Below are 16,064 nucleotides of genomic sequence, written 5' to 3' on the forward strand. Positions count from 1 at the left end.
TGAGGAGAGACTTCAGTGAAGGCGAAGACAGTCCCCGAAGGTGGTTGGACACTCGGAAGTTGGCTTCTAGGAAAACTGAGTGTAGGTCTTAACCACAGAAACAACCCTCCAAACCTCTGAGTCACAGAACCAGTAAGGTGAGGACTTAGCTCCCATTCTAGATAGTCACAGATGTACAGACAGACAGATGACACTTCAGGTACACATCAAGTTGGCGGCGGGGGTCATGTGGAGCTATCTGGAACCCCAGGGGCACTTGAGAGTTCTTTGCCTGTTCATTGCCCACACACACACACACATACCATACACCACCATGCACACATACTCACACACACACACACACACACACACACACACACACACACACACACACACGGCAGTCAGATATGTCCATGGCACCATTGCTATCTGTGCTAGGTGGCCTTTCTTTTCAGTGGTCCATGTGAGAGTGTAGCATCTCTTGTTGGCCTGACCTGATCGATAAGACTGAAGGGCTGGCTCTCCACAGGCTTGCACATGCCATATGCCCACATGTTCCCAGTCTCCTCTTGTAAGTTTATAGGTAGAGCAGTAAGTAGTCAGTGTGTGTCCCGTGGTTTGTGTGAGGCAGATGCTGCCGTTTTCTTCATATGCAAGATGCAGTCATCTTGTCCCTGAATTTGTACTATTAATGGAGCCAACTCTTCCTTTGCAAAATGGAGTCCATGTGGGCAAGGCACCTCCTGAAAGCCACTGTTTCATACAACACAGACTAACTTAGAGCAGGGCATGGTTCCAGAGCAGAGTGTGCTTGAGTGGGCACAGTCTTGTCTCCACAGGAGTCACCGTTCAAACACGAGTTTACTTGGATTCACAAGAATTAGAAAGGGGCATACCACGTTATAATGGACAGATGAAGAGGAGGGAGGAGGAGAGGAGGAGGGAAGGAAAACACTGGGTTGTGATCGCTGGATTAGTGACAAACCATGAACTCTGCCTGGACATCATTGTCGTGTCTCAACCTGCTACTGTGAGCTCTGGAATGGCGGCGCTACCAAAAGTATGTCAATTCTAACAACCTGAAGTCGATGTTCCAGGAATGAATTCTTAAATAATAATAATAACAATTAGGTTTTGTGAAGGTGTTAAAGATTGTGTGACTCCTTGGCATGGAGTGACTCTGGGGCACCAGGCCAGGCTTGCTGTGTGGGCCCCCAGTCAGCCCAGGGAAGAGAGAAAGGAAGGCAAGGCCAGACAGATCTTTGCTGTTTTCCAGATTTCTCTCCTCTCCTGAACATGACAGTCCCTGTCTGGGATCCCACCGCGGACATTAAGAGCACATGTGAAGTGCTTTGCACTCTCTAACAAAATCATGTTTTTCAACCCTATTTCCTTATCGTGTGTCAGGTCTGAGTCTGAGTCTGTGCTTTCACAGTCAGAGGGCAACGCCAAGGGTCATCTGTGGCTGATTAGCCGGGTTTACTAGAGGCCGCGTCTCGCCCTTCTCTCTGTCCCTGATGACTAACCTCCAAAGGAAACTGGAAAATGGGCTATACAGTGCCAACACCCCAGAGGGCCTCCTGTCCCCCAGGCATCAGGCTCGGTGTCCGTAGATTAATTTCACTTATTCTTTACACCACCCTGCAGGGCAAGATTTCTTAGCAGCGTATCGAGAACAAATGGGCTCAGAAAGGCAAAGTAACTTTCGGAACCAAGATGTCAGCCAAGGGTTTCCTGCGTTGTACTCCCTTCAGCCCTTGTCCCTGCATGACTTTTAGAAGAATTTGCCGAGCTGGGCCTCCCATTTGGGAACTGCTGGAGAATGAACTTGAGTGTGATAACTCAATACAGGTTGGCTTGACACTGCAGCGTGGCCATTGCTACTCAGTAACATCTCATCTGAAGAGGCGTCCTGACAGTCTGGTGTAGTGACACATTCGCCTGCATCATCTTTTACTTATCTCTGACGTCCTGTCCAGTAACTGTCAGGTAATTTCCTGGACTTCGTACCCTACAGATGAGCGGGTGGCGATTGTCCTAATATATCTTCGCTCTCCTTCGTTTCGTTTTTCTTTTGTTTGTTTGTTTTTTACCCACCAAACTTGGATCTTTTTTTTTTCCTGACCCAGAGCCTCCTACAAGCATCGAGGAACTTCAGTAAATCTCAGAGAGATGAGTTCACATCTGAGATCTTTGCCTTAGACATACTCCTTAACTTCCTGAATTCTCAGCCTCTTCTAAGAGGTACTTAGCACAGCACCTGCACGTGTAAACAGAGACCATAGGCTCTGTTTCCATTGTCAGATGCTTCTAATTGCTTCTCCTCCTCAAACTAAACCCCTAAATACGTATGCCTGTTAGGCCCTTACCGGTTAAACGCTCTGGGGTTTGCATGATGGTCACTGGACAGAAATACAGATGGAGAGTCAAGACTCGAAGCTGTGAGAGGACGAGGAGAAGAACGGCCCACAGAAAGACGCTCAAGGGGAGACGGCTCGCTGCTGTGGTGCTCGCTGCCTTTGCGGGGGACCTGCCTGCCTTTGGTTCCCAGCACCCACACAGGGATTCACAGTCATCTGTAATTCCGGTTCAAAGGGACCCAGGTGCCTTTCACAGGCACCTGACACTTACCTGCAGGTCAAACACTCATGCACATATAATGAATCTTTTCTATCTCTGACTCTGTGCAGCCCTGGAACTCCTTGGATAGTTCAGGCTGGCCTCAAACTCACAGAGGTCCACACTGCCTCTGCCCCCTGAGTGCTGGGATTAAAGGCGTGCACCACCACACCTGGCTAGAATAAACAGCATGCGCGCGCATGCGCGCGTGTGTGTGTGTGTGTGTGTGTGTGTGTGTGTGTGTGTGTGTGTGTGTGTGTGTGTGTTTATGTAATGTCTTACGGTGTGGCAGCTGGCGCTTCCCTGCCATGTTGGGAGCACAGCGCCAGGTGAAGGGTGAACTATCTGGAGGAACAAGGGGACATGAGGTCAGGCGCTTGCCGTGAGTTTAAGAGTAACGGGTGCCAAAGCCTCAGTAATCAAGATGAGTAGGATTTTAATACATTTGTTAAAAGTCACAACCAATGTAAGCAGTCGTGAAGACTATAGCACCACAGACACAGCAGCCCTGTGCCCAAGGCCTCTGCCTCGGTTCTCCTGTGGCTCAGCACACACAGCTCACTGTCTTGGCTGAGTTTTATGTGGGGGCTCCTTTGTGCCTTGCTATGGGGTCCTTTCTCACTCTGGTCCCACTCCTGAGTTAGAGGGGGCCTTGTTAATGAACTCTGGCTGAACCTCGCCTTCTAGAACTTCAGGAACCCTCATTTGCCGTCTTGTGTACAGTCTCTTCATGAGGACACCATCCTCTATCCTGAAGCCAGTACAAGTTCAGTGCCTCATCTGTGCTGAGCAGGGCATGCGTGACACAGTGAGCAGGGGAGGGCTGAGCAGGGGAGGGGTGGACAGGGGAGGGGTGAGCAGGGGAGGGCTGAGCAGGGGAGAGGTGAGCAGGGGAGGGGTGGACAGGGGAGGGCTGAGCAGGGGAGGGGTGAGCAGGGGAGGAGTGGACAGGGGAGGGGTGAGCAGGGGAGGGCTGAGCAGGGGAGAGGTGAGCAGGGGAGGGGTGGACAGGGGAGGGGTGAGCAGGGGAGGGGTGAGCAGGGGAGGGCTGAGCAGGGGAGGGGTGAACAGGGGAGGGCTGAGCAGGGGAGAGGTGAGCAGGGGAGGGGTGGACAGGGGAGGGGTGAGCAGGGGAGGGCTGAGCAGGGGAGGCATGAGCAGGGGAGGCTGAGCAGGGGAGGGATGAGCAGGGGAGGGCTGAGCAGGGGAGGGGTGGACAGGGGAGGGGTAGACAGGGGAGGGGTGAGCAGGGGAGGGCTGAGCAGGGGAGGGGTGAACAGGTAGGGGTGACAAGTGAGCAGGGCATGTTATCCCGCCCTTAGAAAAGACTCGCCATGGAAACCAAGGAAGAAAAGCAGAAAGCTCACCCAAACGCTTCCCCTGGACGCTGCTTCTGCTCATATCCCTGAACTGTAGCCTCATGCTGATGGCGCTTGGACTCTGCTCCCACTGAGGCCCCGCCTTGGATTTTGCTAGCTGTTAGTTGTCAAAGAGATTGGCCAGCTTCAGCCTGTGGAGGAGATTCAACCAGGACCTCTTGGAGTCCCGTAACTGAGAAACGGGACTCAGAAAATCGCTTTGTGAACCCCACATGCTTTTCCTCTGGGGCAAGTAGCACTCAAGACTTATGATGTGTCAGGAACTGAGTTATGAAAAGCTGCTTCAGCCAACACCATACGTTGGTCCAGATGTTACCATCTTGACAATTCTAAGTTGTTTTCAGAGTTCTGAAAGATTGGGACTGGGACAGTTAATTTTGCTTGTCAACTTGATGAGATCTGTAGTTACCGGAGAGACACAGTTCTGAGCACGCCTTTGAGGGACCCTCCCAAGAAGCTTGACTGAGAAGAAAGATCTACACGGGGTATGGGCAGCAGGCGTCTAAACGTAATTACAAGAAAAAGGAAGGCAGAGCCAAGTGTTAGAGTCCATCCTTCCCTGCTTTCTGACCAGAGACCAACTACCTCATATTCTTGCTTTCCGTGTTCTCCCCACCAACGCGGGCTGTATCCCCTCAAACTGTGAGCCAAACAAGCCTGCCCACCCCGCCACCCACGTAAGCAGCATCTGTCAGTTTAGCTGAGGATGAAAAAGTCTGGGAGACGGGGGCCACTTTTTAAGAGAAGATTATGATCTCGTGGGAATCAAGATGTTTCGTTTGAGCCTTTCCCTCCTAGGTCATTGGGTTCATGAAAGGAGGGTGGAAAGTAAGTTTCTGGGGATAAATGGTGCATAAAATGCATTCCGACCTCTCTGCAAAGCAGGGCGGCTGGTTTTCGAAGGCCTGGGCCTTGTTAAGTGATGGAGTGGGACTGACTATCCCTCTTTTCTCCGCTCTTCATGCCTGTGCTGAAACAACAGCCTCCCGGTGTTCCAGGAGGGGTCGCTTTGGCAGACTTAGAACCCGTTTGTCAGGCTAAAGTCTCACACTGGCCCACTAACCCCCACAGTCCACCCTGCCCTTGGCAAACACACCTAGTTTCGGCTAAGGAAAATCAGGGTTCGAAGAGAAAATGCCCAGAATGGTATTTATTGCTAGGGCATCAAAATATCCAAAAGATCTCACATAGGAAGATCTGATATACAACATCCATGAGTCCATTTCTCTTTTAGTATGGTCGGACTTAAGAGCATGAGGAAGGTGCTTAGCAGAAAGATAAGCTTTCTTTCCCCTTCAGAAAGAAAAGGCACAAACACATAAAACAGAGAAAACTCAGCCTCAGGACTGTCAGAAGATGAAACTATCAAACAGAAACACCTAAGAGCAGTTTCACCCTCCTTCACCCATCCCAAAGGCCCGGGAGAGCCAGATCGGGAGCAGGGTAGCTCAGGCTGCCATGTGGCTGTGTCTTCTCCTATGGCAGCACGCTTTGGCCATTTTACGCCCTGACCTGGGGCATCTCCCCGCAGCTACATCTATCCTGCTTGATGCTTCTATGTCCGTGGCCACGGGAAAAATGAAACAGAAAGCCTGGAGCAAACTGCCAATAGCGGCAGCGGAAGAAAGGAAAACTGTTCAGTGTGGCTTTCTGTGATGTTCCTAAAACCAGAGGCTCATGTCACTGCTGCTCAAGTCCTGTTAAGTAAACAATTCGTAAGAGAGTGGCGCACATCTTCTTAGGGCTGACCCGCGGTGGCTTGTCACGGGCAATCCACTCTCAAAGGAAAGCTCCAGGTACACAAGCCACGTGGCTAGCGGTTAAGTACAAGATCCCCCGAGTCAGGAGGACCGACTTTGCCACTTCCCAGTCTCTAATGCTCAGATCTGACGCTTGTCTAGCTTAATCACCATGACTATTTCCCAACGTTGGTGTGACGTAAATAAATAACCTAAAAAGAAACGTCTGGCACATAGCCCTGTGTGAACTAAGTTTTGTAAATATTGGTTGACTGTCACTGATATTGTTAGAGTCTTGAAAAGCAGTCAGAGGACAGGCACGGGAGACAGCTGCTCGAGAGCCATCCACTCCCGGCTCTGCCTGAACCTGCGATGCTTCTCCGGGGCATTAGATCTGTTTCTGTTCCCCAAGGACAGAGTTAGGGCTTTACCCGGCAGTTCTCCAGGGCTCTGCAGGCATCAGAAGCAGCCCAGGTATTAGACTGATACAAAGCACACAGCTAGACCTCCTCATCTGGGCAGAAACGGCCTCACTCTGGCCAGCACTACCTAAACAAGAGCTGACCAGACAGCTGACTTTGGAAAGGCACATGTTAGTCAAGTTTCTCACACTTTGATCAAATAATGGAGAAAGCCAGGTAAAGAAGGAGAGGTTTCCGTAGCTCATGGTTTCAGGGAGCGTGATCCACAGATGTTTGGCCTGATCTGGATGATGGTCGCTCCTCCTTGGAAGTGCAGCAAGCATTCCTAAGCACCAAGCCCTCTCTCTAGCACCCAAAATACATTATTGTGTGGAATAAATTTTAAAATTAATAAGAAAGGAAGCCAATGCTGTGTGACTAGTTGTTCTATTTAGGGAATTAAAAGGCAGAGGATCTGGACGTGTTAACAGATATGCATGTTTTCCTTCAATATTTTCCACCTGCTTCTGGTTAAATCTGTGTTCTCAGGGCAGAGGACATAAAGGGCTAATGCTCTGCCTATCTCTGCCTCAGTCTCCCCCCACACCTGTGTGTCTGTGTGTGTGTGTGATTGTGTGTGATTGTGTGTGTGCGTGATAGAGTGTGTGTGTGATAGAGTGTGTGTGTGTATTTTCTCTATCCCCCTCTCTCCTAGAGCCTTCATCCAGTGGCTGATAGAAGCAGACACCCACAGCTCAACACTGAGTCAAACTCCTGGAATCCAGTTGCAGAGAGGGAGGAGGGATGAGCAAAGGGGTAGAGACCAGGCTACAGAAACAGCTGACCTGAATGAACAAGGAGGAACTCATAGATCCCAGACTGATGGCTGGGAAACCAGCATAGGACCAACCAAGACCCCCTGAATGTGGAGTCAGTTAGGAGGCCTGGGAAAATCTATGGGACCTCTGATAGTGGATCAGTATTTATCCCTAGTGTAAAAATGGACTTTGGGAGCCCATTCCACATAGCAGGATACTCTGTCAGCCTAGACACATGGTGAGGGCCTAGACCCTGCTCCAAATGATGTGACAGACTTTGAAGATCACCCAGGGAAGGCCTCACCCTCCCTGGGGAGGAGAAAGGGGATGGGATAGGAGGTCAGTAGGGGGTAGGGGAGGAGGGAGAGGAACCTGGGATTGACATGTAAAATAAGTTTGTTTCTAATTTAGATTTTAAAAACAAAAACGAGTTTGCTCACATGACCGTGCATGAGGGCAAGTTCAAAATCTAATTGCTAGCAGGCTAGAAATTCAAACAAGACATGAAATTAAGGCTTGAGTTCAAAGTTAATAGTCTGAGCTGGAGTTCAAAGTTCACAGTTTAGGCTGAGAACGCAAGAAGAATTTCTGCTACAGTCTTAAGGCAAAATTCTTTCTCTGGAAAATCTTGTTTTGTTGCTAAGGCTTTGGCCTGAATGGATGTCCACAATGTGGGTGATGGGGGGGGGTAGTGGAGGCAGGGTCTCGTCATGCGGCCGTGGATGGCCTGACCCTTGTTTTGTAGACCAGGCTGGCCTTGAGTCTTCAAAGATCCACCTGCTGGCGCTAAAGGTATGCACCACTCTGCCCTGGATGTTCACATTGTTAAAGTCAGTCTCCTTTTCTGAAAGCCGACTGAGGTCCATAATGAGCACGTCTATAAAACTAATTTGACAACAACATCTAGAGCAGTGCTGGACCAAACAGCCAGGTACCATCCATCACCCAGCCAAACTGACACATGATTAACCATTACACTGGAGAGGAAAGTGTTTTACTAAAAAGCTCAGTAAAGGGATTGAATAGTAGCCAAGGGGGGAAAAAATACTGAGCCAGAATATTAAGTATAATAGCATGCTTTCCAAGCAGGCCTCAGAAGTGATCAAGACATGGTTATTGCTCAATGAAACTGAGGTATGAGTAGAACGCACAGTGCCCATGCAGAAGCAGTCTCTAACACAGTGGAGTGCAGGAGTTCTTAGAAAGAGCTGAGATGAGAGGACAGGTATCCAAGGAGATCAATGCTAACAGTCTCCAAAATTGAATGATTGTAAAACACCCCCAACAGAAATTTCTCATATAGTACTTCTAGGTTAATTAGAAAAAAAATGATATCTGGACACATTTTGGTAAAAATTTAAGGTGAATGAAGACTAAAAGATAATTCTAACGACTTACAGAGAGTTAAAGTAGATTCTGAAGAGGACATAAAGACACAGAATAACAGAATTCCCTCACCAGCAGCCCTGGGAAGATATGAGGAAGCAACATACTCAGAGGGTCAAAGGGAGAAAACTTAAGTCTAGGATCTCATGTCCAGCCAAGCTGTCATTTAAGGATGAAAGGGAGGCAGAGGAGGTTCTGAACGCGTGCCACATACCCACGCCCCTAGCTCTCAGGAAGCTGAAGCAGGAGGACCAAGCAGTCAAAGCCAACCTGGGATGCATAGTAAGATCTTGTCTTAGGAAAGAGACAGGAAGGGAGGGAGGGAAGGGGAGAGGAGGGAAGGAAGAAAGGAAGGAAGGAAGGGAGGAAGGAAGGAAGGACACAGAGATATTCTCAGAAGTTTGATTTAAAAAAGAACTTGTATCTGGAAATACTCTTGGAAAGAATATTCTTAGCAAGAAAAAACAGCGAGTCCGGGAGGGAACACAGAAACAACACAAGTCAGAAGAGTACATAACATGGTGAGTGCCTTAAGTGAGCAATCATTGAATTTGTTAAGAGATCAAAAGTTATTCATATTGATCCAGAAGTGGAGTTCTAGATGCTATCAGAATGGCATTTCAGATTAATAAAAAGTACCTGGGTTCCCAAAAGAAGTAGAGAGCATATGATGACAATGAGTTTAATTTACCAATCAGATTATCTTTGTAAAAATCTAGTTTTGTTCTATTTATGGGATACAGTTTTGAAAATCATGAAGACATATTTTTAAAAAAGCTACCAGAGTGATCCAAAAACTAAGACATCATAATTGCCACACAAAACAGTCCACTGTTAAAAGCATAATAATGGAAAAGGGAGAGCACTGATAAGCACTCAAAACAAGGAAGGTAAAGAAAATATGAATATATGAGCTTGGATTTTGGCAATGGTTATTAAAGAAGCACAGACAACAAAAGAAAATATGAGTTGTACATAACAAAAAAATTTTAAACTTCTACTCATCAAAGAGCACCATCAACAACACGAAAAGACAACCCATAGAAGATGTTTGCAAATGATAAATTTCAGAAGATTTCATATCAAGAATATAAAAATAACTCTTACCACTCAACAGCCAACTTCCTACTAAAAGATAAACTTGAATATTCTTCCAAAGATGATACAGAAATAGTAAACACACAAAAAGAAATGCAAATAACAACTACAATGAGATGCAACATTTCACCAACAAAGCTGTCTATATGGGGGGAGGGAGTGGTTACAAGCATCCACAATCATTTAGAATCCCCTACATTGCTCACAGATTAAAACAAACAAACAAACAACTTGTTTGAACACTGCAAAAGTAGCTTTCCTGTTCCCAAAGTACTTTAACATTTAACATAGAATTACTGTATTATTCAGTCAGTCTACTGCTATGTACATGTCCAAAATAAAAACAGGGACTCAAACATATTATCTATATACCATTGTTCATTACTGACAATAGCTGAAAGATGGAGAGTATCCAAGTGTCTGCTAACAAACAAGAGAGTGAAAATAGAGTGAACTCTCAGGTCCCCAGGAGAGATGAAATTCTGATACAGGCGTTAGCATCGAAGGGCCTTTGAAACATGAGATATGAGGCAGGTACGAAACAACAAATACTTTATGACTCTCCTTAAATTACTGACTCACAACAGGCAAATACAGACAGATCAGGGAGTACCAAGTTTGAGCATGGGGAACAGAGAGTCATTGCTAGGTCCTGGAACTCTCATAGCCCAAGTTGATCTCAAATTCACAGAGATTCACTTGCCTCTGTCTCCCGAGTGCTGGGATTAAAAGTGTGTGTCATCACCGCCATATGTGGGTCATTGCTAAGTAAAGAGAAAGTTCTGACTTGTGTGGGTGACAGCTATACCACATTGTGAATCCCTCAAACTGGTTAAAATAGCAATATACTTACATTCAATACACATAAATATATAAATAACCAGGCAGATGAGGAGAAATGAGTTCTCATGAAAACTAGACTAGAGGGAAGACAATGATCAAAAGTCAAGTTCAAAAGAACTATGCTTAATAATTTTTCAAGATTATATTCTCCGGGATCATTTCTACACTCATTAGTATGTTTCCAAAACAAACAGAAACAGATGAGGAATGGTGGTTAGGAGGTAATGTCGACACTATAGGGTTTTTAAAGGATTAAGTGAGAATTCTAGAAGTGGAAACTATCATCAGTGGATTTGCCTCTAAAGAAAATTTGAAAATAAGAGGATATTAGAGTGGAATATCAATACAGAAAGAAAGAAAGAAAGAAAGAAAGAAAGAAAGAAAGAAAGAAAGAAAGAAAGAAAGAAAGAAAGAAAGAAGGGAGGGAGGAAGGGAGGGAGAATGTAAATAAGAAGGATAAACAGGGAAATGACACAAAAAAAATGCCCCAATGCAAGTTAAAACATAGGAAAGAGATGGCCAGCTAAGAAGTCCCCCAAAAGTAGTAAAACACAGCAACCTACTGGCTGAGAAAATACTGCAAGCACCAAGAAGGAAAACATCAAAGAAAACAACAGCTTTGCAGTAAGACCACTTAAGAACCCAAAAATACAATCTAAAAGGAGCTGGGCTCTGGGTGCTGGGGGGACACATACTTACACTTTCTTAGGAGGAACAGTGGATTTCAGAAGATACTGAAACAATATTTTTTTAAAGTATGAAAAGAAAATAAATGACAACCTAGAATTCTGTATTCAAAAAAAAAAATAAGTTCCTCAAAGGTTAAGAAAAGATATTTTCAAACAAAACACAGGAAATTACAGCAGCACACCAGCTCAAATTCAACAGCAAAAACTTTTCTTAGACAAAAGAAAGGCAAGCTTAGACCAAAGCTCAAAAATACCTTTGATCTCAACAGTTGGGAGGCAGAAGCAGGCAGATCTCTGAGTTTGAGGCCAGCCTGGTCTACAGAGCGAGTTTCACAACAGCCAGGGCTACACAGAAAACCCTGTGGTGGTGGGGAGACCTAGAAAAGAATGACATGATGGCGGATGGTAACTCTAAAGAGAGAGAGATAAACATGCTCACACATAGTAATCTCACAGTGCTTTAGACACATGTAGAATTAAAGCGCACAACAGCAGGAAGAAGCTAAGAGTAGGGACTAAAGGAGAGGAAGTCACAGAGCTATCTGGTCCACTGTGTCTAGAAAGTGATACAATTATGTATACGGAATTTAAACTGTTGAAAATGCTTACTTGCTGCTGGAGTTTCTTGTCCCGCCTGCTCCCGCAGCCCCTTCAACCTCAAATAAGCACTCGGAGACTTGTATTAATTATTAAACCGCTGGCCGATGGCTAGGGCTTCTTATTGGCTAGTTCTGTCTTACTTATTAATCCATTTCTACAAATCTATGTTTTCCATATGGTCTTGGATTATCAGAAAATATCTGGACCTGTTTCTCCCTTGGTGGCTACGTGGCATCTCTTCAAACTCTCTCTGCCTACCTTTCCCAGAATTCTCCTCATCTCCTAGTCCCACCTATCTTCCTGCCTCTATTGGCCAAACAGTGTTTTATACATCTACCAATATGAGAAGCAAATATACAGAAGGACATCCCCATCACTTGCTTCTTAACTAAACTATTGTAAAAAAAAATAGCTGAATCATAATCTAGTAGAGGAGTGAAGCACATGACTACTTGAGCTTACATCAAGAAAGGCAAAACATAAACAATGAAAAGAAAGGTAAAGTATATTGAAAGTCAAGGCTGATGTATCTAATTCCAGATATAACTATAATTATATTGAATGCAAACCAATTAAATTCCCAATCGAAAGACAGAAGTCAAAAGACAACCCAACTATATTCTGCTCATAAACAGCCCACCTAAAATATGGAGAAGCCAGACATTTAAAATGCAAATGCAGAAAAGATACATCAAGAAAATGACTAGACCCATGTCATAAATTATGGCAGACAGAAATACAAAACTATTCACCATGAAGTTGCAGCCTCTATACCCTACATGTCATAAATTCAAAATACATAAAGTAAAAAAGACAAAACCAAAAGAAAAGAATAATCATTGTGGGAAATTTTAATATGCTTACTGTTCCTCAACATGGACATAAAATCAAAGATGAAAGATACAACCCACACCAGTAACTAATGAAATCTAACTGAGGTATCTTAATCACCCAAGAACTAAAAAATATATATATTTTTAAAATATGCATGGGAAATTTGTGGAAATGAATAATACCTGAGTCTATAGCTTTAATAAATTTCAAAGGATTAAAATCTTACAGTCATTAACAAAAGAATCTGTATGCTTTGGGTTGATCAGTTGAATTTGGATGTTTTAAGACTTTTTCTCTTTTCTCCCTTTCTCTTTCTTTCTTTCTTTCTTTCTATCTCTTTCTTTTTAATACCAGACCTTACATGCCAGGTGTAGACATAAGTTTCTGTCCCTCTCAGGCCTGCAGTCCTGCAGTCCTTCAGTACCAAATAAATACACACAGAGGCTTATATTAATTATAAACTGTTTGGTCAATGGCTCAGGCTTATTACTAACAAACTCTTACCATTTAAATTAGCCCATATTCCTTATCTACATTTAACCACATGGCTTGGTACCTTTTCTCAGTAAGGCATTCTCATTTTGCTTCCTTTGTGATTGTCTGGTGACTGCTTCTCTGCCTTCCTCTTCCCAGAATTCTCCTAGTGTAGTAGCCCCGCCTATATTATTTGAGGCTAAAGGGCTGCGGGACCAGGATGGACAGAAACTTCCATCTACAGCTGGGATTATAGGTGGGCTCCACCATACAGCCTGCGTTTGTTTTATCTGTTGCTTCCCTTTGTGAATGATCTTCTTCACCGTTAACGGAAGGTTCTATAGGGAAGAAGGTTAGGATGCTAAAATAAGAACGCCGAGAGGAAGGTTGGAGAGACGGACCAGTGGTTAAGGGTATGTGCTGCTCTTACAGAGAACCAGAATGTGGTTCCTAGAACCCACATGGATGGCAAAAGAAACAGGGAAGTCATAGCATCACAGAGATAAAACTTTAGACTTGAAAGTGAGCCAGCGAGTTGGCTCAGCTGGTAAGAGCGCTGACTGCCAAGCCTGACAATCAGAGTTCGATTCCCCAGTAATCAGATTCCAGAGACTCCAACACCGTTTTCTAATCCACAGGTACCAGGCACCAACATAATGCACATGCATGCATTCAGAAAAAACACACATCACACATAAAAAGAATAAATCCTTTAAAAATTATTTAGTAAAATAAGTCTTAAAAAATTATGATGCTGCTGGGTGTTGATGGCGCATGCCTTTAATCCCAGCACTCAGGAGGTAGAGGCAGAGGCAGGTGGATCTCTGTGAGTTCAAGACCAGCTATGGTCTACGGAGCTAGTTCCAGGACATCCAAGGCTATAAATACACAGTGAAACCCTGTCTAGAAAAATCAGTAATGATGATGATGATGATGATGATGGAGAGGAAAATAGATCACATTTAGCCTCTAGCATTCATGACAGAACTGTCAAATCTAGAGCTTTGTCAAGAGCGAAGAGAATTGCCTCAGTCCCTTTTCCACCTTTTTTCTAGCATCTAAAGACACAGACTCAGCAAAGCAGCTTCTCCTGAACAGGGGTTCATGGCCCTGCAAGGAGAATCTGGCTTTGAACTAGATAAACAGAAGGAAAGGAGTCAAAGCAGAACCCTTAGAGGTCAGGATCCCCTGCACCAAGGCCCATAGTTCTCCAATCTACAGGGCTCTCTCCATACCAAATCAAGTATGGGGGCATTTGTGCCATGTTTCCAGGATTTTCCAACAAGAATTAGGAGCACAGGACAAGGGTAGCTGAGGTCAAGCAGACAGATGTTGAGGTGGCACCCTGAATTTCCATGGCTGGTGCATTGTGGGTCAGGGTCAAGAAGTTCTCTGTGCCTCCACGAAGGCAAGGAGAATGGTGATCGGCTGCAGAGTCCAACACAGACACTGGATGGGAGTGAAGAGTTCATGAGGAGCAAATACCCATCACTGAGATGCTTCATTATGCTAGCTGCCTTCCAGACCACAAAACAAACAAACAAAAGCCAATTCCAACCCCAGGCCAGCACCTTGTATCCCAGACCCCGTACGTCTCCCTCAGTCACACCAGGCACCTTGCTAGCCATTGGTTCTGACCCCAGCCTCCTGCACTCAATTTTCCACCCAAGAGCCAGGACGACTCTTTTGAAAGCAGAGCTATGGCCATCACTTCCTCAAGCCAAAAACACAGCCAAGCTGTCTGCTTGCCGATTAATTACTCCACTTCTTGAGGTTGCGGGTGCCCACGGTCAACTGGAATCAAAACAGACTCAATGAAAAATTCCTGAAATAAATTTCAATTCAAAAATCAGACATTCTGTTCTGATTGACATGATAAAAGTTTTGCACCATTCTGCCTCATGCTGCCCAATGCACAAACCGTTCCTTCATCGTGGGTTACAATGCACTGTTACTATTGCTCCATTGTATTTTCTGCTAATCTCTTATTGAGCCTAATCTGCCAATCAAACTTGATATATATATATATATATATATATATATATATATATATATATATGAGTAATGTAGGGGAGTTGTTTCTCTAGGGTTCAGGATTGTGAGTTTTCCAAGCATCCTAAGGGGATCTCAGAACTTAATCCACTATGGACAAGGAGACCACCATGCACTCTAATGTCCTCATTATGGCTAATAAGATGCTACACGATCTGGCCTGTGTCCCCTCAAACTGTTTCCTATCTGGTCACCCTTAACCCTCAACTACTTTCCCAAATTAGCATCCACCCTACCCATGCTACGCTGGCTGATTCCTCCTCATAGGACTTGCCCCTCCCCCTCGGATGTACATCTTACCCACGTTTATTTACCCGCTCTCTGACTTTCCAGGCTGTAACGGATGTCGGGAAAGGACAGGGCTTCTGTGCTCTTCTGCTGACTCTCCAGCACTGGGTCACACACCCGGCGCGGCCGACACTTGCTGAGTGGAAAGCAGCGGTGCCTCCGTTCCAGGCCTAGGCACAGCCGTCCGTGTTCTTCACCTCTCTCAGTGCTGCTCTCCATTCTGTAGACACACGCCTTGGGGTATGCTGAGCACTCTCAGTAAAACGTGGTGCGAGGAAAGGCGTGTTCTGGCTAACAGGACAGGAGCTCACACAACGGAGGCAGTAAGTAAAACCCGGTGCTGCTGAGCTGAGATTGTTGCCACTGGGTCTCACGCCACACCCTTCATGTCACTGAACACCATTGGAAATCACCTGCTCATTGGTTCCCTCGTTTGTTTCTCATTTCCTTTTGGCGTAAAATATACCTTGCTTCTCCTGTAGAGTGATCAGAATAAAAACATACATAAATTTAGGTCACTAACCCTTTCAGTAATTCTTCCTCCATTGTTTGAGTTCTTACCTCACATGAAGTTGATGCCTCAGGCAAACTAACACAAATGTGATACTCACTGAACAATGGACAGAGTGGGCTTTTCTGTTGTACAGAACATTCCCAGACTCTGTTTAGTATGGTTCTATCTCTGAAAAATCAACCTTGCTCTTAATATTATATATATATATATATATACATGCATACACACACACACACACACACACACACATATACACACACACACCAAAAACAAAAAGGTCAGAAACCCCAGTCCTTGAGGTAGAACCAGGTCACCACAGCAGACTTAGTTTCAGAGGCTCCAGGAGCACCC

This window comes from Mesocricetus auratus, unplaced genomic scaffold (assembly GCF_017639785.1).
Source record: "Mesocricetus auratus isolate SY011 unplaced genomic scaffold, BCM_Maur_2.0 Super-Scaffold_100011, whole genome shotgun sequence".
Taxonomy (NCBI): Eukaryota; Metazoa; Chordata; class Mammalia; order Rodentia; family Cricetidae; genus Mesocricetus; species Mesocricetus auratus.